This window comes from Podarcis tiliguerta (assembly GCF_965153285.1).
Source record: "Podarcis tiliguerta genome assembly, chromosome: 9".
Classification (NCBI taxonomy): Eukaryota; Metazoa; Chordata; class Lepidosauria; order Squamata; family Lacertidae; genus Podarcis; species Podarcis tiliguerta.
The window spans coordinates 66128121-66153304 of NC_139542.1; the positions used below are offsets into that span (position 1 = coordinate 66128121).

The following is a 25184-nucleotide window of genomic DNA, read 5'->3' on the forward strand; positions in this document are numbered from 1 at the left end:
ATAAATAGGGACCACTTACCAGCGGGAAGGTAAACGGCGTTCCGTGTGCTGCGCTGGCTCGCCAGATGCAGCTTGTCACGCTGGCCACGTGACCCGGAAGTGTCTGCGGACAGCGCTGGCTCCCGGCCTCTAGAGTGAGATGAGCGCACAACCCCAGAGTCTGGCAAGACTGGCCCGTACGGGCAGGGGTACCTTTACCTTTAAGTGCAAATATAAAGACATAAGTAGACTGTAAATCAATCTTGCACAGTGGTGGTATTTGGGGTTAAGAATATAAGAAAGCCCATTGTGCTGTTCTCACAGTGGCCATTGAGATGCCCATGGAAAGCATGCAAGCTCAACAGCATTTTGCCTCATAAAACTAACTACACTGGCCACTCATAGAATAATAGTATTGGAAGAGAACCTGGGGGGGTCATCTAGTCCAACCCTCTACAATGCTGGAATATGCAGCTGCCCTGCACAGGGATCGAACCCGTGACCTTGGCTCTATCAGCACCATGCTCTAACCAACTTAACTAATGCTGCAAACATCTTACAGCTATCATAGGGTTCCCCTGTACTGTCTTTCAGAGCTTATACAGTCAAACCTCAGCTCCCGAATGCTGAAAACCCAAAAGTAAATGATCCGGTTGTTGAACGTTTTTCGGAAGCTGGACATCCAATGTGGCTGTGGCTTGACTTCAGGAAGCTCCTGCAACCAATCAGAAGCCAAGCCTCGGTTGTCAAACATTTCAGAAGCCGAACGGGCTTCCGGAACGGATTATGTTCGAGAACCGAGGTTTGACTGTATGATGGATTCCTCAGAAATGTGGCGATTTAAAGGAACCCTACTCTGTCCCATTCTCCACAGAGGGCCCAGTCCTGGTTCAGCAATTCATTTCCAGGCATGCCAGAGGCCAGTTATTCACCTTCTCGTTGGTGGTTTCCTTCTTTCTGTATTCAAGATGTTCCTTTCCACCTTGGATCCAGCCACTTCTAAAAACGCAGACCTCTCTTCTCCTTCTGTTTCCCCCAAGTTCCCTCAATCCACATCTTAACTCTTTGCCAACTTACTCAGTCCTGGGGAGATCATTATTTTCCCCAAGAGCATATATGGGTTGCTCACATTGATGATACAGCATCTCTTCTGCCTTGGCTAGGTTTACGCCAGCCAGGCTGAGGAACTGTGTGGTGTCATGACAACTGGAATACTTTGGTTGTGCCTACTGAACTTGTCAGTTGGACCACCTCAACTGTCAGCATAGCATGATGCCAGCTTAGAGGCCAGAAGCAAGGTCTGGAGTAGCTTAGCATTTGGCATACGCCCACTGTTCTCTCCAATGCCACCCCTTTTTGGCCCCTCCATTGGCACTGATGCACCAGTGGCAGGTATAACATGGTATAACATGGCACCAACATACCAATGATGTTATGCTGGCACAGGGTTTCTGCTGGTGATATGTGTCAAAGAACACCAGAATGGGGGGACTAACAGTACAATCCTACCTCCATTTACCTGGAAGTAAGCCCACCTGAATTCAATATGTAGACATGGTTGGGATCGCTGGGTAAATTTCACACAACCTTAATCATCCATGTCTTTATATTAATGATGAAATAATTCTATCTATTTTCTCTAATTAACTTGGGAAGACATTTTATGTGCCTGTTTTTTAAAAATGAAATTCTATCTTATTCCAAATCCTATGGTGCTCTAGCTAGTGCAAAGTTAGCACAGAATTATTCTCTGGGGCATATTTACTATATGCAGAAAATGCAGGTTTACAGATCGGTGATATGCAGAATATTCACAGCTTTTCTGGAGCCAACGTAGTCTCTTCAGAATAATTTTTTTTCCCTTTATCTCAAAGATTTCTTTCCTTTCCAAACATTTTTATGGATATCAATAGAGCTTTTATTCACCCAAAAATATCTTTAAAAATCATACAATCTTTGCTTGAGCAAATACTTTTTTTTCCCAGAGTCAAGCACCATTTAATCTAACCAACATTTACTCAAATCAATACATTTTAATTGAAACTAATGGCAGTTAGCTTAAACCAACAGATTTTTCACTGAACTAAGTTCATTAAATCAATACATTTCTTTAAGAAATGGCTATAGCTTATGTAACAAAGTATTATTTTAAGTTCTTGTCCAAATTCACTCTTATTCAAACATATGTGTGAATTATAAGAGCAAGTAAAACACTATATGGTACGACTGCATCAGAGGAACCTTCTTTGCTCCCAGAGAATTTGTAAGGGTGGGGACCTTTTTCAAGGCAACACCATCATACAAATAAGGGTAGTCACATGACTACCCACCACAGGGAAGTGCTGATTTTTATAACCAGTTTGAAAGCTTACTGGCAGCCTTACACTTTGTCATGGCTCCCTTGGATCTGTCAGGAACTAACATTGTTTGGCAGATGCAGGAGAAGGAGAAAGAAGGAACAGATGAGACATTAAAGGTTGACACCCAGGGACAGAAATGCCAACTTGAATATTGGGGGGGACGGACAAGTCAACCCTATCGTAAGTGCCAGGGGGCACCACACAGCCCCCAGATAGAGATAAACCTCTCTGGGCATCGTCCTCTGGAACGCAGCACGGGAAGGTCATAACTCTTCAGTCCCATCGTGCAGAAGTCAATTATCCAAAAATATGTGCACACTCAAACAACAGAGTAAAGGTTGAGGCTATGAAGTGTGGCATCCAAGTAATTTAATATATATGCAGGTGGCGCTGTGGGTTAAACCACAGAGCCTAGGACTTGCCGATCAGAAGGTTGGCGGTTCGAATCCCTGCAATGGGGTGAGCTCCCGTTGCTCGGTCCCAGCTCCTGTCAACCTAGCAGTTCGAAAGCACGTGAAAGTACAAATAGATAAATAGGTACTGCTCCGGCGGGAAGGTAAACGGTGTTTCCGTGCACTGCTCTGGTTTGCCAGAAGCGGCTTAGTCATGCTGGCCACATGACCTGGAAGCTGTACGCCGGCTCCCTCAGCCAATGAAGCGAGATGAGCACCGCAACCCCAGAGTCGGCCACGACTGGACCTAATGGTCAAGGGTCCTTTTACCTTTACAGGACAAAGCAATCATGGCGTCCTCTCACATCTTCTCCAAGAGAGAGAGGGGAAAGTACAAAAGTACAATCCAACGGAAGAGATAAGACTGGCTTCCGTTCCCACACCTTCCAAGCATGGAATGTAAACACATATATGTGATGTAACAATCACACATTTGGTAACGGGAGAGAATGAAAAGGCTGGCAAACCTTGCCATGCATAATCGATTGCATTATGTGGCACACACACCATTTGAATGGCAATGTCCACCAACTTTGGGGCGTGGCCCCCTTAAATGTTTTATGGGGGGTGCAGAAGGAGTTGGCTCCTATGCCAAGGGCGATCCTTGCCCTTGTTAGGATTCTTGCTCCGTGTTTGCAGTCATGAGATTGTTATCACATGACAGTGTATGTTTTCATTCCACAGTGTGGGAAGTGACGGAGACAGGATGTTTTGTACTACTGTGTTCCAGAATGTAGGACTATTGTCCTTTGTTTCTTTCTCTTTGCTGTCTGATGAGAAAGAGGAAGGAGCTAAGTCAGAATGCTCCGAGGGTATTATATGTAAATAAAGTAGATTAGCCAAAATGCTGTGCTACTGAGTTCTGTTATGCAAACTGCAAATACTGCAGGATCGTAAGTGTGCTGATGCTTCTTGGTATCAGTCGCTGTGATGTTTGGGCTGGAGAAAGCTTTTGAAGCTCCCGACCAACCAGGAGGAAGAGAACATGCCAGTCGGGCATGTGTCTCTACCAGGGTCCTACACATAGGACGATCCTGTAGGACCTTCTTTGGAGGTCTTTAAACAGAGGCTTGACAACCATATGTCAGGAGTGCTCTGATGGTGTTTCCTGCTTGGCAGGGGGTTGGACTCGATGGCCCTTGTGGTCTCTTCCAACTCTATGATTCTATGATCCTAAGTGTGACTTTAGATGTCAGGGTGAGGGAACCAGCTATGCCAGGCATGGGCAAACTCGGCCCACCAGATCTTTTGGGACTACAACTCCCATCATCCCTAGCTAACAGGACCAGTGGTCAGGGATGACGGGAACTGAAGTCCCAAAACATATGGAGGGCAAAGTTTGCCTATGCCTGAGCTATGCCATCTCTTTCTCCTGCCCATCCCCCAGTGGAGCACAGGACTTTGACCAGCCAGAGGGAAGAGCTGAACAGGAGAATGTGGCGACAAAGCAGCAGAGGGTCAGGACACAGTGCCTGAGAAATGGGCACCACCTTTGTAGGTAGGATCAGATGCACCTACCCTGATGGAGTCTGGGAAAGTGCAGTCAAACGTAACTATGCATGAGTGCTAGTTAGTCTATGGAGGGTTTAAGATCATAGAGCTGTATTCCTAGACTCAGCTAAGTCACTCCCCCCTCCTCTCTCTTCAGCAACGTCCTGATCAACAAGGTGTCATCCAATCTGTAGTCGTCATTGGGGGATTTCTTCCTCCCCCCTGCTAAGTTAGAACTGCTAAGCTTTTTACCCATGTGCACAGAAAAAGGAAATAAACTAGTGAAAGCAAGAGAAGCGTTGACTGCATGCACAACAACAAAAATTCTCTAGGACTAGGAAAGGGTATATTTAAAAGGAACATCTAAAGAAAGCCATATTTATATTTATGTACTTTCCTATTTGCACCGTAGATAAGGAAACATCTGTGTATGAAGTCGGATACCTCATCTTGCTAGGTGAGGGACTGTGGTTGGCATATGGTCATCTGTTAAGCATTTAATTACAATCACAGCCTAATTAGACAGTCCCTTTAATTGTGAGTCCAAATTTGGGTGGGAAATTTGTACGTGTAGTTATGATTTACTGTGTTTTTAGTAACTGGCTCACCGTTCCTTTCCAGTTGAATTAGTGAAAGGTTTTGTCTTCTATGCCCTCTTGTTTTTCAAAATGGCTTCAAAAACACCAGGTAAGGTCCTTGGGCTTTTAAACAGATGGTCACCGACCAACGTTCAGCACATTTTCTGGACTCTTGTAAAAAGCCCTGATCTTGCAATCTGATTTGTACAGAAGGTCTAGGGGAACATTCATAAACTTAGGGATACTAAGAAACCAGCTTCTGAGGCTTGCAAATCATTTTGTCCAGGTCAAATCTGACCTGAAGGATTGCAGGCATTTAAAGAACAAGTAGCGTCTACAGAACCTCACCAGCATAGCCATTGCAGTGCAAATGTGGTAAACTAGGCTGCAGTGAACAACGTGAGCCTTCTTTGGTACTTTTTAATGGAAAAAAAATGTGGGGGAACTCACCACAAAGTTCGTTTATTCTTTGTTTGTTTCAGGCTCTGTCACAGTACCACTCCATCCCCACCTCAGGCAGTAAAACGTGATTAACAAACTCAAGCAGAACATTACTTGTATTAGAAATAGCCACAACTTTATTGATCACAGAGATAGGGGGCGTGTTTGGCTCAGGCATTGGGTGTATATCTATTCTAGCCACTGCCCCAACCAAATCTATAATTTATTTAATTTCAAAAATGGTAAGGGAATCAGTTTCCCTGATTTCCTGCTCAGAAAAACCTCTGGCCTTCCTTGAGAACACGGGTTTTCAACTGGTGACCTGCAACTCAATTTTCGGTTGCTGGCTGCCAAATAGCAGGGATGTGCGAACTCTCCAAAGCTCTGTTTGGATTAACTCAGAGTTCTCTCTTCTACCTGCAAAACAAACAAAACCCCACCACCGTCTAACTCACATCCTTTCTCCAGTCTGAGCATGGAAAACTATGCTCGCCTTTGATGTTCCCACAAGCCTCCTTTGGTAATCCTCATAGAACTCTAGCCCAATGGTTGCCATTAATTTGATTCTGAATTGATTTTAGAATGCTGTGTTACTTTTACTGTTGTTAGCCACTCTGAGCCCAGCTTTGGCTGGGGAGGGCAGGATATTAATAAAATATTATTATTATTATTATGCCATTCCACCAATTCCCCCCCTTTTAAAACCTATTCCCCTTTTATTACCGGTCAACTGGAAGCAGGAATGATATTTTGCAAATTAGTAGGGTGTCCATGGGGCTGACTTTACAGAGGGCAGTTCTTCTCCATTTGAAGGGCAATCTGCCCCAAGCCAGGTTTAAAAATAAGGAGCCATAAGACAGAAGAGCAGCAGGGACTCTTGAAGTTGTCCATCAACAGTTTTCAGCACCTGCACAGCAGACTGAGCAGAAACACAGGTCACCTGCTCACATTCTTCCCCACTATGGTGTGATGTATTATATTTCGGTCCATAGCAATAATTTCTAAATATGCATTAGCACGTGCTAATGTATCCTCTCTTGACCTTTCGTTCTTCTGGTGACTGAGGCCATGTCACAGTCCGGTCTACAGGCGATCAAAGTCCCGGCTGAGGACATCAAGACCGGGGGCAAGATGGCGGGGTGGGAGCAGGAACAAGAGTCCAGAAGCCAGGGGTCCAAGGGTCAGGAAGCAGGGAGTCACAAAGTCAAGGGTCCGAGGGTCAAGAAGCAAGAAGTCACAAAGCTGAACATCTGATGCGACTGTCAGCTATTGTTTCTGGGGTGCCTGTGCCAATCGGAAGTCGCACCTTGGTTGAAGTCAAACAGACTTCCGGAATGGATTATGTTGAAGAACCACTGTATGTGTTTTCAGGATCCACCCTATTCCTGTGACTAATATTTCTTTTAGCTGTTTTTAATATTGGATTTTACATTATTGTAACCCGCCCTGGCACCTGCGGGGGAAGGGTGGGCAGTAGTAATGCAACCTTTCTCAAGGCTGCTGGAGTTGCACTGGGATGCAGGCAATCCTACCCTGTGAACCAGTTAGCCAAACACAGCACATCGGCCCTTTATCTAGGTATTTCATAGAGATGATATGAATCAAATCTAAGTTTGAAACTGCATAATATGGACATTTGGGTAATGTTCAGAACTCAATCTAGGGTTAAACTTTACCGATTATTTGGTTAAACTATTTCTGTCCTGTTCTCCTTTTAGAAAGTTCAGGGAAACTTACATAGAGGCCCTCTTTTACAGTGGCCTGCTGTCCATTAAGTTTATTCATTGCCTTATAAGAGCTGACTTAAGGTGATGAACCAAAGAAAAGTGGTATGCTTTAATACAGGTATTGATTTGGTACTCACACACATAGCTGCAACAGGACTAGAAACTTGGTTATTCCCAGACAAATCACTGGCCACAATGCCTACAGCAGTGCATGCTGCTTATAAGACACATCCATTTCCTTTCTCAAATGTCTTTTTAGCTTTTTTTTTTTACATTACTAAATCATGTCAATTCTTTACGAATGCATCGCCCCCTAAATGCTTTTATAAAACCATCTTTGCAATCCCCCCCCACTTTAATTGGGTCAAACGCTGGCATGTATGGAAGTGGCGAGGCAAGAGTATCTCTCTCTCTCTCTCTCTCTTCCCCCTCCTTTTCCCTTTCCTTATCTTATTCCTCCCTGTCCTTTGCTGTCAGATATATCCCCAACAGCCTACAGTTAAATCCCTCATTTAATATACAGGTGAAGCAAGGAAAGGGGAAATCAATTCATTCCCTGAAACTTGCCAGGTTTTGGTGCCCTTCAAAATCCTGCAGGCACAATGCTTACCCTTCTTGGCAAAGGAAAGGGTTAACCCCATTTCTACCAGCCTCCAGAAACTAGTTTATATCCGAATGTCTGTTCCATAAGCAATGATGGCTTAAATCATCTGTTCCAGAGTAGTAGCAATGGCAGGGCTGCAAATAAGTCACAATGGTGTGTAAGTGCATCATGCGGCAGTGAGCACACAATTCAGCTTCCTCGGCATATCTGCTTTATGTTCTTTTAAAAAAATACTGGTTTCTAGTCCTTATTGTTGTTCAGATATACCAGAAGTCAAATGTGTGTGGGCACAGCATGGTTGAAGCTCAGATGCCAGGAAAAACAACAAGAAGACACTAAATAAGGTTTCCAGGAATGAGGGGCTGGGTTGCCAGGTCCATGGCTGCTTCCTTCCCCCATGAATACCAGAAGCTGAATTAATTATGCAAAGTAAAAGAAGTTATGCAAATGTGTTTGATTTGCATAACGTGCGCCTTTTGCAGAATTTGGCTTTCCTCCGCACAGAATATTAGTTATCTTGGCACATAAGGTCTTTTGTTCCAGTCTTGCACAGAGTGTGAATGGTCCTGAGCAAGACTGGGAGACCAAGAGACAGGCATTTTCACCCTATGGATGTGATCTCAGCTTCTACAGCATGAGGAGAGACTTGTGGTCCAGCAGCTAAAGCAGCATTCGGCTGGAACTCTAATACATCTTAACATGAAAACCTTTTCTTTGTCCCTATACTTACTCTTGAGAGTCTCACGGACTGCAAGAAGATCAAACCTCTCCATTCTTAAGGAAATCAGCCCTGAGTGCTCACTGGAAGGACAGATCGTAAAGCTGAGGCTCCAATACTTGGAGGCCACCTCATGAGAAGAGAAGACTCCCTGGAAATGACCCTGATGTTGGGAAAGATGGAGGGCACAAGGAGAAGGGGACGACAGAGGACGAGATGGTTGGACAGTGTTCTTGAAGCTACCGGCATGAGTTTGACCAAACTGCGGGAGGCAGTGGAAGACAGGAGTGTCTGGCGTGCTCTGGTCCATGGGGTCATGAATAGTCGGACACGACTAAATGACTAAACAACAACAACATACTTAAACAAACATCTGCAAGGAACAGGACTGTTGGACTCACTTTATGGGGTCAGGAAGGAGAAGGTTGACTAGGATGTGCCATCAGTACTGAAAAAAAGGAGATAGGCTCACGTTGACTCTCTAACCTGGTCACAGTGCAGTTTGATCCTAAGTCCACAGAAGAGAAGTGCCAAGCTATCTTCTAAGAGAACCAACCCACAGGAAGGGAAGTTGGCATTTACGACAGTCCATGAAGGCTCAAACTTACCATACTTGGCCTTCATCCCAGCCAGCCAGAGGTGATTTGCACTGGCCTTCTTGTGGGGAGAAAGCACAACCTTCCTTAGCGCCAGTCTCCCCAGACATCATGGCTATTCCCATGATCACTGTTGCCACCTAGAGGGAAGTTGGTGCTTCCCCTCTTCCGCCACTCTTTTCGCCAGACTGTCAATGGAACCAAACAAAGGAGAGGCTCCGCCATTTCAGAAGGAAGTCCCACCTCTCCTCTTTCTGATCCTACACCTTTGAGCCATTTGGGTCCCTGTAGCAGGCTCTGGCCCCACTGGAACTATAGAGAGTGGGAGCACCCAAACATCCAAAACTGCTTAGATACATCTATGGGACTAGTAGTTGGGGGAGTCCCTGTAACTTCGGGGGGCTCCAATCCTGGGGGGGACAACCCGTGCAGTTTCAGAGACCATGGGGTTAATTCCAAGAGCAGAGACTTTTGGTGCTACCAGCCACCCCATTATATCTTAAGTGGACGTATTAGACAGGAGTGGAGTGCTGCCACAGCTGGGATAGGTGTGGGCCGAGACCTATCACAGTAAGAAGGAGAATCTGAGGCCTTCCTACCACATCTTCACATACAAATATCACACATGCACAATGATAAGATCCGAATGGTTTGTGACTACTCAGGAATGAGATACTGGGTTTGTGGTGGCTAGCTTCATCAGCAAGCACATCAATCTCATGTGCAGCACCAATGAAAATGAAAGAATTCTGCGACTGTTGTAATTAAGAAAGGTATTGAAAATACAGTAGCCAATATAATGCAAAATTCAGTTTATATGGGTATATTGTGCTGCTATACTTAGAAAGTATGTTCTGCTTGCCCCATCACAGAAGGTCCAAATTCTGCAAGAGCTGAGAAGTCCTGGTGTCTGGAATGAGAAGTACATCTCCTACAGTGCCCTGGATAGCAACTTATTTACTCCATGCAAGAAACCAGAGGGAGTCACTGAGAAGACGTAATGGCACAGACGATGGATCAGACAAATGGTCTAGCTAGTCCAACATCCTGTTTCCCACAAGTGTCAACCTGATGCCTCAGTGAAGCGAGACACAAAGACAAACAATCCTCTCCCACTGTTACTCTGCATCCACGGATATTCAGTAAGGTACTATCTCTGAACAGGCAGGGTATGGCTGTGGGAATGTTCAGGGATGCAGGAAAGGATATATTGTTTGATTATATCCTTTCCAACTTGGGTTAACAAGTTCTACAATTTAGCAGAGTAACATCCCCCTTTTTAAACTTGCACAGCGGATGTGTTTGCTCAGGCTTGCTAAAGCCTCTAAAATAAGTTACCTGGTAATTTCCCCTTTAGTTCCTCATAAAAGAAATAGACACGACACAGTCTTCTATAAAAGTATAAAAGAGTTTACTCACTCACATTCTGATCCCAGATGGATCCCAGAAGGCAGACTTGGCTTCCAGCCAAGAGAGCATCTTAGGCTAAGCAGATGTTGCTTCTTCAACAAATGTAGTCAGAGAGAGATGGCAGCCAGTCCTATGCTTTTGTTACCTGCACAGGTGAGGCCACGCCCACCTCTGGTCACATGTAAAGGAAGTATGTCCCAGCCTAGAAGGAAACAGGAAGTTCTGACTGGCTGATCCAGACATCCCCTTTTTATGTCCACTCTAGGAATGTTGTACTTGACTGCTCTGTGTTTCACATCCCACAATGGCCAGCCATCATGCCTATTGGCCATTGCTTGATTCATTCTCCATTAAGTCGGACACCCATCCAGCATCTGCCTAGCACAGCCCAAAATTCTGTTTCTCTCTACAACAGGGATAGCCAACACAGCGATCCCTGGACGTTGGTGGACTAAAACTCTCACCAGCCCCAGCCAGCATGTCAGAGATTATGGTAGATGTAGTCCAACAGGGTCTGGTGGTCATCCATGGTTCTGCAATGTGACCATGTTTGGAAGGTGGAACAGAATATTGGGAACTGGCTTTTTTATAGGATTAATCTTCCTCTTGCAGGAGTTTTATTCTGGCAAACTTTATGTATCTTGTATCTTTTAAGACTTCCCAGAAGATACAAGTTTTCATACTGGATGTTACTTATATTTGGTATACTGGATGGTGGAAGAGGAGAAACTTATTCCTAGATCAAAACATCAGCACTTTTTAATTACACTGTTATGTGGCAGAAAGACCTGTGAGATGACCTACAGAAAGAAGTCAGCAATTTTTAAAGTACGAACCAGCATTTTTTAAAAAATATTTTGCTTCCTTTCAGTCCGCTCTTCTCTTTTAAATGGATCAAGTTCCCTTTCTTTGGATCTTTAGCCTATGTCCATTAGTACCTCCCCAAAGACTATTTCATCAAACAAAGCCAAACGCTTGGAGATGATTTTAAGTTTGTTGAAGAGTTATAGCCAGTGCTTTGTTTATGTATAGTGAGCATTTACTGAGTTAGCACTCCCCAAAGGAAAATCGGAGGAGATACCAAGAAAAAAAATGTTGTAGATAATTGCTACTTGGTTTGATCTCCTGATATTTCAAGGTATTTTATACCATCTTAATGGTTTCACCTGAGAGTGTTGGGCTCAACTTATACTTTTAAACGATGGTCCCAAACAAACTGTAAATGAATGAGTTCTGATGTCTCTGCAGTAAGCCACTACAACGAAAATATCCAAGATGCTTTTCTTTGTGTGCTGTGTACGGTGCTAAGAACCTTCCACCAATGAGAAAGTCTATGATTGTGTACAATATTCTAACTATCCTTCTCTTTCCCACTAATTGATATTGAAAATAGGGATTAAGTTGCACATCCTAACTTTTTATAATTATTTCAGCAGGACCTAACTGGTAAGGGTGTGCAGCCAATCTGTGCTGGGGCTAAATAATGAGAGCAATAAGGGTGATTCAATGTAATCTGATCTCTCTATAAGTTGATCTGTGGTGTCAACAAAGAGCAGCGAATCACTTCAGGGGTGCCACAAAGCCTCATGTTATTCTGTTTTTCTGTTCTCTCCACTTTTCAGTAAAATTATATATCTATGTTTCTGTATGGTAGGTCCACAGGCTATGCAAGAAAAGCTCTTACTGATTTCTTCTTGTTGCTTATTTGCTATGACTTTTTTATATTGCACAACAAGTATTTTCTCTTGTTTAGCCCTGGACTTACCACAACATGGCCTCTTTGATTCTATAATTTCCATGGTCAGTGTTAACAAATGCAAATGCAAATAGCATTGTGAGGACCACTCTTCCAACACTGTATATGGAAAATTAAGAAACAGGACAGAGAGACCCAGAAGCTGGTAGTATGTTGGTCAACAAGCAAGGAGATGGAACTGAGACACTGAGTAACTTTGCCCAAGAGTATGTGCTATGATGACATAAATTCCAGAGGAGGGACAATGCATGCTGGGGCCTATGACTCATAATTGACCCTTTTTGTGAAAAGGGACCTAACATTACACAATCTAATCCTGGATTGTGGCATCCTACCTCAGCAGCCAGGTGAGGTTTTTTACATGCAGTCATCTGCAAGATTTCTCCTTAAAAGATGAATATGGGAACTTCTGCTAACACTTCTAAGCCCATGTAATTACCATTTTTAATATGGAACCAGTAGCATAGTATACAAAAATCACTGAACATTTTGATAGAAATGAACATTGATTCAGTCAATGATTTTTAATTACTCTGAATTCTATAGACTCATTTCTGGATCATTGACAATAATGTAACATGAACTGAATTTCCAAAAGCTTTAGTTCTACGATGTTATTTTCTCCCAAATATCACATCGCTCACCCTGCTGTCCTTTAAAGAAAGAAAGAAACCTACCCAGTTATTGTTATATTTAATATTTGGGTTTAATTCTTCAATATATCAACCACAGGACAGTAGCCTTCTCTACATATTGAGAATTGACTAAAAAATATCCAAACAGCGATTGATGAATCTTCTGTCCTTATGCCCTGGTGTAATGGACTTGTTGGACGCAGAGGAATGGTGGGAGGCAGCAGCTGGGGAACCCCCAAGGGGGAAAAGGCTCAAAGGATGATGGTGGTGGTCATAGGGAGAAGAGGGTGCAGACTTGGAAGAGGAGCTGTCAGAAGCTGAAGAGGTAACAGGGTTTAGTGAACAGGGAGAGTCTGTGGCAGAGAGAAGTCCGGAAGCAGAGGCAGAGGTGGAAGCAGGAGAAGAAGGAAGCCAAGAGGCAGAGATGAGTCAGGCTGGTGAAGAAGCCAGGAGGTCTCCCTCTCCTGCTGTGACAAACTCCCCTCCCTTCTGGTCTCCCAGGACCAGAAGAGGTGTGAAGAGTGAGGAGCAGAGGCAGGCATGTCAACATAGTCTCAGATTGCTTGGGAAGGACCTGGGGGGAAAGGAGATTTAGACAGCTGTGAGAGGGCATTCTCACAAAGAATTCCAACAAAGGTCTGTATAGTTAAAGCTATGGTTTTCCTAGTAGTGATGTATGGAAATAAGAGCTGGACCATAAAGAAGGCTGATCGCCGAAGAATTGATGCTTTTGAATTATGGTGCTGGAGGAGACTCTTGAGAGTCCCGTGGATTGCAAGAAGATCAAACCTATCCATTCTGAAGGAAATCAGCCCTGAGTGCTCACTGGAAGGACAGATCATAAAGCTGAGGCTCCAATACTTTGGCCACCTTCATGAGAAGAGAAGACTCCCTGGAAAAGACCCTGATGTTGGGAAAGATGGAGGGCACAAGGAGAAGGGGACGACAGTGGACAAGATGGTTGGACAGGGTTCTCGAAGCTACCAGCATGAGTTTGACCAAACTGCGGGAGGCCGTGAAAGACAGGAGTGCCTGGCATGCTCTGGTCCATGGAGTCATGAAGAGTCGGCCATGACTAAATAACTAAGCAACAACACGAGAGGGCATTCACAACTGCCTCATATGGGCAAAACCTACTGAGAAGATTTGCTGTGTTCATTAGGCCTGGCACTCCTGAGCAGACCTTCTTTCTTTTAATAAAGAATAATAAAGAATTAACTTCACATACTCTGTGTGATTTATTGCTGGCTGGCTCCCTGAGGCCTGTTATTTCTGAGCAACTTCTTGCTTCAGGTCCTTCCCACCAAAGTGCCTATGTGTCCTTAAACCAGGCTGGCCAATCCAGAGCCTTCATATTGCTCACTCCTATTACCTTCTGGTGTCTGAAGAGGGTTTGAGGCCAGAGTTCATAGCAGCCGCAGTAGCTCATCAAGCTAAGTCCCAGTCTCAGACTGAGAGGATCCTGGCTTAAGCCTTAATTCATTCTGGAGCGGCCTAAAATATTACACCAGGAGCAGTTGCAATAGGAAGGGGAGAAATGGAGGATCCCAATTAGGGTGGCAGGTGAAAAAAGATGTCAGGGCTGCAAAAGCTGTGCAAGCTGTTTAGAAGAGCAGGTGCTGCTTGCATGACAAACCATACCTGCTGAAATTCCCTTCTTTATCCAGGACCCCCTATACTGTTTTTCCCCTGGCTATCCTCGGACACCCAGTTTGTCTGCTTCTTTGCCATACCAGTAGAATTCTTTGGAATGTCAAAATATTGTGTCTTAGCCATCAGTCCTCTCTATATTTAGTTGCTGGTCTTTTCCCTTTCCTTATCTTCTCTTTTATCACTAAGTGCCAGCTGTAAGCATTTATCCATACGGAAGCCTACACACATGCTGTCTTGTCAAGATATAGGAACTAGCAAAAAGCACCAAATTATTTTTCCACAGAGGCAATTGTTACATCATTTCCCAAGCAGCCAATCACGTGTTTAAACCCCTTTGTTTAACACAAATCATTGTTTTTATCTACTTATCAACTAGTTCCTCACTTCTGCAGACATTTTCCCAATAACGTGTTTCGTAACTTAGACCACTTATGAAAGTATCTACTTTCAAGATCACGGATGGTTAACATGTGGCTCTCCAGATGTTAACCTTCCTTTTAGCATAATGTTAAGTGTTTATGTAGTTCATTTTATATTAAGCACTTCACTCTCATTAATACTAGCAAAAGTCCTCTAGAGTAGACCAGTATTATTATGATCTGCAACTGTGGCTTGGAGTGACAGGTATTCCCAGGGCTGAGGCAAGATTTGAGATCCAGTTCACTGTAGTCTTGTTCCAACTTTTGTGAACTAGTGGAAGAAGAATTAAGGATTTCTAGAGTTACAGGATGGCTCTAGGGTTGTCATTATAAAGCCTTGGGCATTCAGCATACAATGTTCTAAAGCATGTTAAGGATACTAAGCAATCTTCAAAAGTCCAGCACAAGCTTCGAGAATGATTTTACTTGTCAGACCATAGATGAAGAACAAAAAAAAAAAACAAACAAACTAAAGGACTAGTTAAAACTAAGATGGGCAAAAGAAAGAATGTTGTCAACTGATGTACTACTGGTCAACTGCAAAAATTCTTGCAAGGAATATTGGACTATGTGGGCCTGGATCCAGAAAAGGCACTTCTTTAAATTCTTGAGCAAGAGTGCATATTTAGCATAGATCAGATTGGCCTTAATTTTGAGAGCTCACATTGGTTTAAACTCTTCTTACTGTGAAACTTTTATGGGTGAGCTGAGAGTTTGTTTGGACCATGGCTGAGAGGGAGGGTGTATCAGAAGGAAAATGGTTTTGATTTTTTTCTATTAGTAACTTTGTATTAATGTAACATTTTTATACGTAACTATGTATTTTTGTAATATTTTGTTTAAGTCGTCTGTTGTGGCTTCAGTTTTTTGTACACTACTTAGAGATATTTTTTAATATAATTGCAGAAATTAAATCATCATCATCATTGGTGGTCCACAGAGATGCTAATATTTCTTTAGAAAAGCTGAATAAATCATTTCAAATTACCTTAAATAAATCAAGTTCATCAGAAGTGTGGAAACCTTTGTGGTAGGATTGTTTTTCAGTGAAATAATTTAAATATCTATACTGGGGTATCCCAGTAGTCAGGGTTACCTCTACTGAGTGATCTCTACTGAGTGGAGAAGAGAAAATTGAATGGGAATATGGGTGTGTGAGACCAGGTTCTCTACTCCCAGTAATGGCCTGGTTGTGTGCAATGCATGGACATTGCAACTGTGAATCATGAATGCACTAAAGTTGTGATTCCTTCACATGGTAATGCTATAGCCAAACAGGGAAGAATAATTCCCCCTCTATCTAGGCTGACAGATATACCTTTTTAGTGTTAGTAGGACAATCATTCATACTAATTGCTAATTGCAATTAAAACAAGAGCTTGAAATTCTCTGATGTGCGCATAACCTGGGATTTTGAATTAGTTCAGGGGGGCTCGGGGATTTGTAATATACTGTGAGCTCATTCTGTTCCTGGAAAAAATCTGTTTGTTCATTGTCAGGTGTAGTCTGGTTTCTTTTTTAAAAAATAATAATAAATAATAATAAAAATGAACACTGTGCAAACATAGGCTGATTCCTTTCTAATCTGTCAGCACATTCTTTACATCTGTGCATAAACATTATTATTGCAAACTCAGTGTGTTACTGACTGCAAAAATGATCAGAGTCCTCAAAAATGTACTCAGCAGCCTCCAGTAGAAGGAGACTTTGGTACATTAAGATAAAAACAAGCAAGCATGAATGTGTTTTTTGGGGGAGGGGAGGTGGCCATTTTGTAGGGAATTGGCCAGTATTTTTCTTTGGCATCGCATGTACATGCAGGGTAAATCTTTTGATTCAAGGACAACAATATTGCCTTCCTTGGTCCCCGATAACAATTTCCATTATGTTCATATACAATATTAAATGTCGATGAAAAGACAGAGTCAAGTCTAGTGAGAGACCAGAGAGTGGCACACATTCAGAGATTCTTCAAGATCATTTGGTAGATTTGTGTGTTGGGAGAAAAACAGTGTGCTCTTTTTCATGTTTATAGGAGGGGTGAAATCTAAGGAGAGCAGTTCCCCTTGATTCTAAAGCAATGGGGTTTATCCCCTTCTCCCCTTTAAAAGCCTTTGGGTTTTGCTTCATCTTGTTCCATTCCAACCCCTGTAACTTTTTCTGCCAAGCTTTGAAGCAGAGTTATTATTTTTATTATTTAATTGCTTTCTAAAGTTAACTGAGGCTATTCAGTGTCTCGCTCTGTTGTGCCGAGCCACAAACATTTGGTAAGTGAACCTTTTGGGTTAAAATGTGAATTTGGAATTGCAGAAACGTTTCGATTTTTTGGGTTCCTTTCCCCTTCCTGTCAGTATTCCTGTATACCTAATGAGGTGACAGAAAGAATTAAAAATGACAGATTGTTTTGGCTGCAATGGAGCCATCGGAGATATATTTCCCTGTAATACAGCTCAATAAGCTCAGCTTGTGTGAAGTCCTCTGTGTATGATTCATTGCTGCAGCAAGGGGACTCGTGGCGTTTTTTAACGAGAGATGGTCATGAGCTGGGCAGCAGGGAGATGGAATTGCTGTCAGAAGACAATGGTGACAACTGTCTGCCAGCACTGCTACATGAATTCACCGAGGTTGGCTAGACTACAAAGTAATAGACTATTACTCTGTAACACACCTAATTAGGAGCTGCACAGACTGGCTGACACAAAAAAACACATGCCTAGCCAATCACCTTAGGGAAGGAGAAGAGGGGGGCTGCGAATGCGCTGCTCCAAATCTGTAATGTCTGCAGAACTGTGCTTGCCCCGTCTTCAGGCCAGTCCCCAAAGCCTTGGAGTTAACTCAGGGAGATTAGAATCAGGATTTTGGTCCGCAGTAATAAACCTCTTAAAACCCATGCACCATTACTCTGCCAAGTGTCTGGCGGAACAATAAAACATATCAAAAGGGATTCTTCAAGACAGAATGGTTAAGTACAGGTGTTAGACTGATAGCCGGAGTAATTAAGAAAAAAGATCTGTCATTTCACAACCAGCGTGGAATAAATTCCAGATATCTCTCCATAATCTTTCAAAGTACCTTTATCTCTAGAGTCAGCCAGGGTGACCATGGAACACCCTGAACCCAATTATGTGGCTCTCTGATTAACATATCTTTATTTCTCAAGGCGAGAGCGTGTGCCTTTTCCTTTTCTTTCCTTTTTGGAAAGTTTGAACTGTAGTCATTTCAAATATCAAGTACTAGTCATGCTTCTAACCAGCTCCCAGGGCTCGGCAGTATAAGCTCTTCAGCGTGATTCCTCTGGAGAAGTGGATGCATGGCTGGTGAATTGAAAACAAATTTGTCCTATAGAAGCAACCTGTGCTGTTGAGGGCTTTCAGGTGTGTGAAGTTAGCTGAAGTTTTATTATTAATCTGAGCCAGACAAAACATCTGTGCGAGGTTGTTGTTGTTTAGTCATTTAGTCGTGTCCGACTCTTCGTGACCCCATGGACCAGAGCACGCCAGGCACTCCTGTCTTCCACTGCCTCCCGCAGTTTGGTCAAACTCATATTCGTAGCTTCAAAAACACTGTCCAACCATCTCATCCTCTGTCGTCCCCTTCTCCTTGTGCCCTCAATCTTTCCCAACATCAGGGTCTTTTCCAGGGAGTCTTCTCTTCTCATGAGGTGGCCAAAGTATTGGAGCCTCAGCTTCACGATCTGTCCTTCCAGTGAGCACTCAGGGCTGATTTCCTTCAGAATAGGTACATTTGATCTTCTTGCAGTCTCCTCTCAAGAGTCTCCTCCAGCACCATAATTCAAAACCATCTGTGCGAGGTACAGCAGACAAAAACCAGGGCGGGGGGAGACCTACTTTCCCTAAAAACATTGGCCTCAGCAAATAACCCCCAAACGTTTATCTTATCACACACTAAAAATAACCCCCAAAAGTTTATCTTATCACACACTAAAAATTGCCAGTCATCCAATCGGTGTGCCACCCCTCAGCATGCTGGCTGATGTAAGTCTTCCTCACCCAAACTCGTCCTTTTTTCAGCTTCCATTCCCCCATCTCCCACCCTACTGCAGGCATTCAGTATTTTGTTGCTTGTTTTGGGTCTGAGAAGGAACCATTTCTCCCTCTTACACCTTTACTTCTTTGCACCTGGCTGGTGACGTTTCTCATCTATTCTGCACACTGTTGCTGGAGGGTATTGGGATAATTTGCAGATTTGCAGAGCAGATTAGGGCCCTATCGCAAGCAAGCCCTCCCTGCTACCTGCCTTATCAAGGGGGAACAGAGGGGGGTCATGCTAGACGGTGTGGCTGGTGTGGATGGAATTAAGATTGAGCCCAGTTGCTGCAGACATCTGTTTCCTTTCCTGGTTGCATCCGTGAGCTTCTAGTGCTGAAACTGCTTTATGATGAATTTCACTGCATGGCTAAGTACGTTGGGTAATCACTAAATGGGCAGGTTACTCAAGATAGCTAATGAACCCACGCAAAATATCAAGAGCAGAATCCAGCCATGGTTAAGCATTTTAAAGTCCCATTGATTTCAGGGGGAGAGAGATTTGAACATGTACTTAACTTTCCCGTTAAAATCAATGGGACTGACAAGTCCTTCCCTTTGGCTGGACATCACCCTGCCTTTATTTGTTTTATTACTGCAAGGAGAGAAGAGAGGGAAGTTTGGTGGATCTGAGAAGTGGATTGTTGTGTGGAGGAGGACATAATTAGATTTTGTCTGGTTGTACATTTCCAGCAAGGGAAGTAGAGCCGGTGCTTAAATTGTAAAGAGAGAGGTGCTGGGGATTTCATCTGTGTGGCAAGTATGCAGTAAGTCCTGTTCCTGGATATTTCTTTATTAAATTTATATCCTGCCCTTTCTTTCCAAATGAGCTCGGGGCAATAAACACACATCACATCTCTGATAAAACAGATTTATTTATTGAAGATGAACTAAAAACAATTGAAAGCACCAAAAACATTTAAATGCAAATAAACACAACTGAAGCAAATTTTAAAACAGATGTAGCCGAATCAAGCAACTGGATGGGCCCACTGAAACAAAAGTAAAGGCATGAATGCAACCAGAAGTGCATAGAGGGAGGCTCCAATCGCTCAGAGATGGGGGGAAAGCACTCTGCATATGCTCATAGGTGTGCACAGAGATGCCCCCTTTACTGTTACTTAACTACAGTTTCTGTTTAAGAATTCTAGCACATTGACTGATCTTAGGCCAGGGGTCGGCAATCTAAGGCCCATGGGCCACAAGTGGCCCATGGGGGGGCGTCATTTAACTGGCCTATGGACCCCCGCTGCCTGCTTGGTCAGCTCCCATGCGCCACACTAAACCAACACAGAGCATAGCAGGAACCGCCTTCCGCAATGCTGGCCAGCTTCCCATTGGCTGCAGAAAGCTCCTGCAACCAATGGGAAGCTGCACACACCTCCTCCATGCCCAAAGGAGTGCTGGAAATAGAATTTGCACATGTGTGCGCACACTGTGACGTTAACACATGAGAGTGCTGGAGGTGAAATAGTTAAACAGGTTACCCAGTCAGAACCCAGGGGGTGGAGTCAGAGGGACTATAAAACCAGCTCTGGGAGGGGTGAAAGGGGAGTTTGTTAGGAGTTGGGTGGTTGGTTGGAGTGGAAGTGAATTGGGATAGAGTCTGTGGGTAGGTTGAGTTAGTGTAGTGAAATAAGCTGAGTCAGGAACAGTTAGGGGCTAGGAAGACAAGTAAATATCTGAGAGGTGGTTTAGTGAGGGAGAGCAGGTAGTGGAAGTTATAGGTCTGGATAGGCACCCTATGATTGTAATTGACTGATACCGTTTATGAAACCACACGCTTGTTAAACTGTAATAAATAAACAGAAGTTTATGTTCCAATTTAACCCTGACTGGACTCAGTATTGTACCAGGTAGGGCCTGGGTGGTGGCAGTGAGAAATAAGGTGGTGGCACAGGGATCAGTAGACGGTGAAACGTCCAGGGACCCTATGCGATTGCCACACACACACACACACACACACACACTGGCCCACCGCAGCCGAAGCCACAAAAACTTTGCCAACCCCCTGTCTTAGGCTAATCACTTATTGCTGACCCTCAGCTCTAAATGCAATATAGTTCATATATGGGTGATATTTTCCTTGCCTCTGAATGCCCGTTTCTGGGAATCACAAATGGGCAGAGCACTGTGGCAACCAGCTTCTGCTTGTAGGTATCTGCTTGTAGGTTGGCCACTGTGAGAACAGAATGCTGGACTAGACAAATCCTTGGCCGGGTCCAGCAGACTCTTGTTATGTTCTTATGTCATTTGTACCCAGAGGGATCTGCCTGCATGCATTTTATTTCTTCCTTTCAACATTTAGCGCCTTTGAGTCTGAACTGGGTTGGCTCCACCATTGACCAGCAAGCCATGCTGCTTAGACTCAGTCCCTAATCCCACCCACTTATACAAGGAGTGGAGTGTCTTTTCTTGTTATCTGTTAAAAGTTGGCCAGTGTGAGCTCCTGATCCCATTATCTCTCGGGTTGCCGACACTTTGTGACCGAAATGTTCTTGCAATTGATTTCTGTCTGTAGAGGAAAACCTGGCTTTTTCAGGAATCTTCTCCTCTACAGGCTCTTAGTACAAAGGATGCCTGACAAATTCAGCTGCTTGGTTATCTGCTGTTTTATTGGAGAGTTGTTAGGGGGTTGGTTTTTTCTTTCTTTTTCTTTCATTTACTTCAGGAGCCATGTACCGTATTTTTCGCTCTATAAGATGCACCAGACCACAAGACGCACCTAGTTTTTGGAGGAGGAAAACAAGAAAAAAAATATTCTGAATCTCAGAAGCCAGAACAGCAAGAGGGATCGCTGCGCAGTGAAAGCAGCGATCCCTCTTGCTGTTCTGGCTTCTGGGATAGCCGCGCAGCCTGCATTCGCTCCATAAGACGCACACACATTTCCCCTTACTTTTTAGGAGTGAAAAAGTGAGTCTTATAGAGCAAAAAATAGGGTATGCCTTATTTGAATTTGTTAGCTGCTTTTCTCCTTAAACGTTAAGTCTCAAAGTACGCAAAGTGAGTTCTGGGTTTCTGCCAACCGATATGATAATGGGAAAACCCAACAATGCTCCAGAATGGACTTTTGTCTAAATGGAAGTGATGTTTATGCATTCCCTTTGTGTTCACTACAGCTTCAACTGTGCAGCTTTTGCTGTTGATATGCGTATACCATTGATTTGCTGACTAGTCTTTTTATCTGATCATTATAGACTGCAACTTTTCGTCTATAATCTTTACACCGCCTGCTACTGTAGCAAGGGGGGGGGAAGGTGGGATGCGGAATAATTAACAGGTTCCCCATATTGATATTTCCTGCCTAGCAAAGGTAAGGTGTACCATTTGACAAGTGGGAGCCGTATTTTTTAGAGAAAAGTGTAAATAGGAGATGAATATACAATATTTAGTTCCTTAATATAAATTACTCGAGAAGAAATAGTATGTTGCCTTGGGGAAATCATCAGCTTCTTCAATTGGATTGCTTCTGTCACCGCGTGGACGCCGTCTTGTTTGATGTCCTCCCACCATTCGTCTTGTATGGAGTCTTTTATCTAAATCCAAAGCAATGCAGTCATCACCAGGGCAATTCAATAATGGCTCCACAGGAGCTGTCATCCACAGTTTGCTATTCATCTTGTAAAGCCTTTTGAGTTTTCAAAGTGCCAACTAAGGTTGGTATTTCAATCACTTAAGGCTCTTTTGTATGTTCAAAACAGGTCTAAATTGAGGATGAACAGATATTACTGAAATATTCAAACTCATTGTGCTTTGGAAGTACCAGAGGCTGGTGTGGAAATGTCAAGAGGTAATTGGGCAGCCTGACCTTCCTTCAGTCTCAACAGCTTGACCAGCAGAACTTGAATCAACTTGGGCTCTAGTCCGTGGTACAGGACACACCACATTGCAACCTGGGAATCCCATAAGTACCTAGAGATAATGCAACGATGAGAGCAACAATAACTATGGGTAGAGCATGGAGGTGACAATCGGTAAGATATCACTCTCCCCCACCCCCAACCCCTTAGCTATTTGAAATTTTAAGGCACATGCAAGCTTTCTGCAGCACAATGGTATGATAACCCATATGGTCACGGAAATTCTAGCTGCATTTCTCTGTTCCGGGGAAAAAAAAGATTGAAGTGGCTTGTCGCATCTTAATGACTGGTGCATTTGTGATGGCAAAAGTCTATCATGCCGGTTGCATAAAGTGGGAAATGAATATGACAGATGTCTCTCACACGAGAGAGAGAGAGAGAGACTGTTTTGAATCAAATGCAGTAAAAATCTTCTAGGTTTAGATGGGTTCAGGCATATTCAGTTACATAAGGCCACATACGAAAACATTGTTGTTTGCTGTGACTTTGCCAAAATAGGTTGCATCTCATCCCAAGATACTGTGTCAGTTCTATCAATGGACGCATGCTGAGAACCACCCTTCCATAGATATAAATACACTCCATATTCACATATACACGAAAATGAAGCTGCTACCAATCAGGACCCCAAGACAGAATCTGTTTCCAGTATTGGAGATGGTGAGTCCTCAGCAATGGGATGGAGGCCAGTCCCTATGGTTTCTCCTCCTCCAGTTTTGCAGCCGTCCCTCCTTCCTGGTCTAACCCCTCCCCCATTGCTAGGGAATCTCTCTGCTCCATGGATGGGTCATGAACAGGGAACCAACAGGATGTCTTCCTCTTCCTTGGTCTCCACAAGCACTGGAGTTGGGGGCCCGTTCCCCCTCTCGGGCCACTTCCCACTCTCTGTGCTCTGTTCCTCCTCTTTCTCATGTGACGGCAGCTGTCACTCAGCCCAAGGCTCAGTGGTTTAGATCACAGCACCACCAACGTCCCCCAGATTATCTTAGGCGTATTGAAAATTATTAAATTTGTTGCAGCTGTATTTTACTCAGAGGGAGATACTTTTTGTGGTCAGCCTTGGGTATGATGCAACTTATCATTTGCTATTCTGCCAATATTACCCTATTACCTCAGAATCCCATGTTAATGTTTGAGATTAAAGTTGGGTCTCCGGTTTAGAAAGGTGAACCACCGTTTTAGCATGTGGCAGTATTATGGGGAAGCTCAAATATATTCCTAACAAATTCATCCCCAATAAACATTTATAAATAAATATATCTCCCACTGTTTTGTTCTTTTGTTGGCCGTGACACTTTTCTTAGTCTAATTAAGAACAATGAAAATGTAATACAAAGAAGATGTATTTCCTTTTAATAAACACAGAAAGAAAGGAAGACATTTACAGCCTTTTAAAATACAAGAGAGAGAGCGCTAAACATTAAAATGTAAGATACACATATAAAATTATTCAGGCTGAGTCGTATAAAACGGAATCTAAATTGAGCATATTTCAGTAGCATTGGGAAACCTCACCCCAGAGCTAATAATATAGTTGCAACAGAGTTTTATACACAAAGGAGCATTCTGTGGCCTACTTTATTAAATACCTTGGAGGACTTTGTATGTATCCGTACATCTGAACAATGCAATTTATTAAGATGTCTTTCTCTTCTTTCTCGTCTGATGCCTGAATGAATTTTAGTTCTCTTTGTATCAAAAATAGTTATAAATAATGCAAATAGTATAAATACATCTTATTCAAAACGCCAGGCCTTCATATCACTCACCAGAAAAGAAAAGACGCAATCATTGATTTTTCCATTGTGATTAGTTATATCTGTTTCTCTTACTTTCCCCTTTCTCCTGATGAATAAGGCAATTTCATTGACTGCTATTATTTGCTGACTTGTAGACATTTTTAAAAGTGTGGAAGAGAACATAAGAAATCATCCAGGATACATCTATTGGCCATTTCAGCTGGAACATTTAATGTTTTCCTATTTCCTACACCTCTGGTAGCTGAGACTTTCCCCCCTTTAGTTAAAATGAGAGGCACATTACACACTTGTACCCCCAAAATGTTTACTTTTACAGAGTGTAAGAGTATAAGAGTGACTCACTTCAGAGGAGCCCATTCCGTTGATAACTTCATGGGATGCTATTTACGGCATGCTTTGTGGCTGGGAGGAACCAGAGAAGTAACTCCTGGAGAAACACAAAATGTAGCTTACTCTGTGTGCAAATATCTGATGTTATCTTTGTCCCCTCCAACTACAAAGAAACTTCACAAACATGGCTAACCCAAGACACGCTGTTCTCCATATGCCCCTGCCCCAACAAGGGCCACCAAAACATCTTGTTGTAACGCAACAATTCCTGTCAATCACTCCATCCCTACTGCTGCATATCTTTGACCTTCCGTATGTTGTTGGACTACAACTCCTGTCATCCCAGGTCATTGGCTATGCTTGCAGGGG

The 25184-nt window shown here is 43.3% G+C and overlaps 1 long non-coding RNA gene across 1 annotated transcript in view; it reads left to right on the plus strand.

The window, feature by feature from the left end:
- LOC310657409 overlaps nucleotides 1-20689 on the plus strand; it is a 229016-nt gene extending 208327 nt beyond the window's left edge. The window contains exon 2 of the long non-coding RNA XR_014501756.1: nucleotides 20482-20689. This is a non-coding gene — a long non-coding RNA (uncharacterized lncRNA). The remainder of the gene's footprint in view (nucleotides 1-20481) is intronic.
- Nucleotides 20690-25184: the final 4495 nt, after the last annotated feature.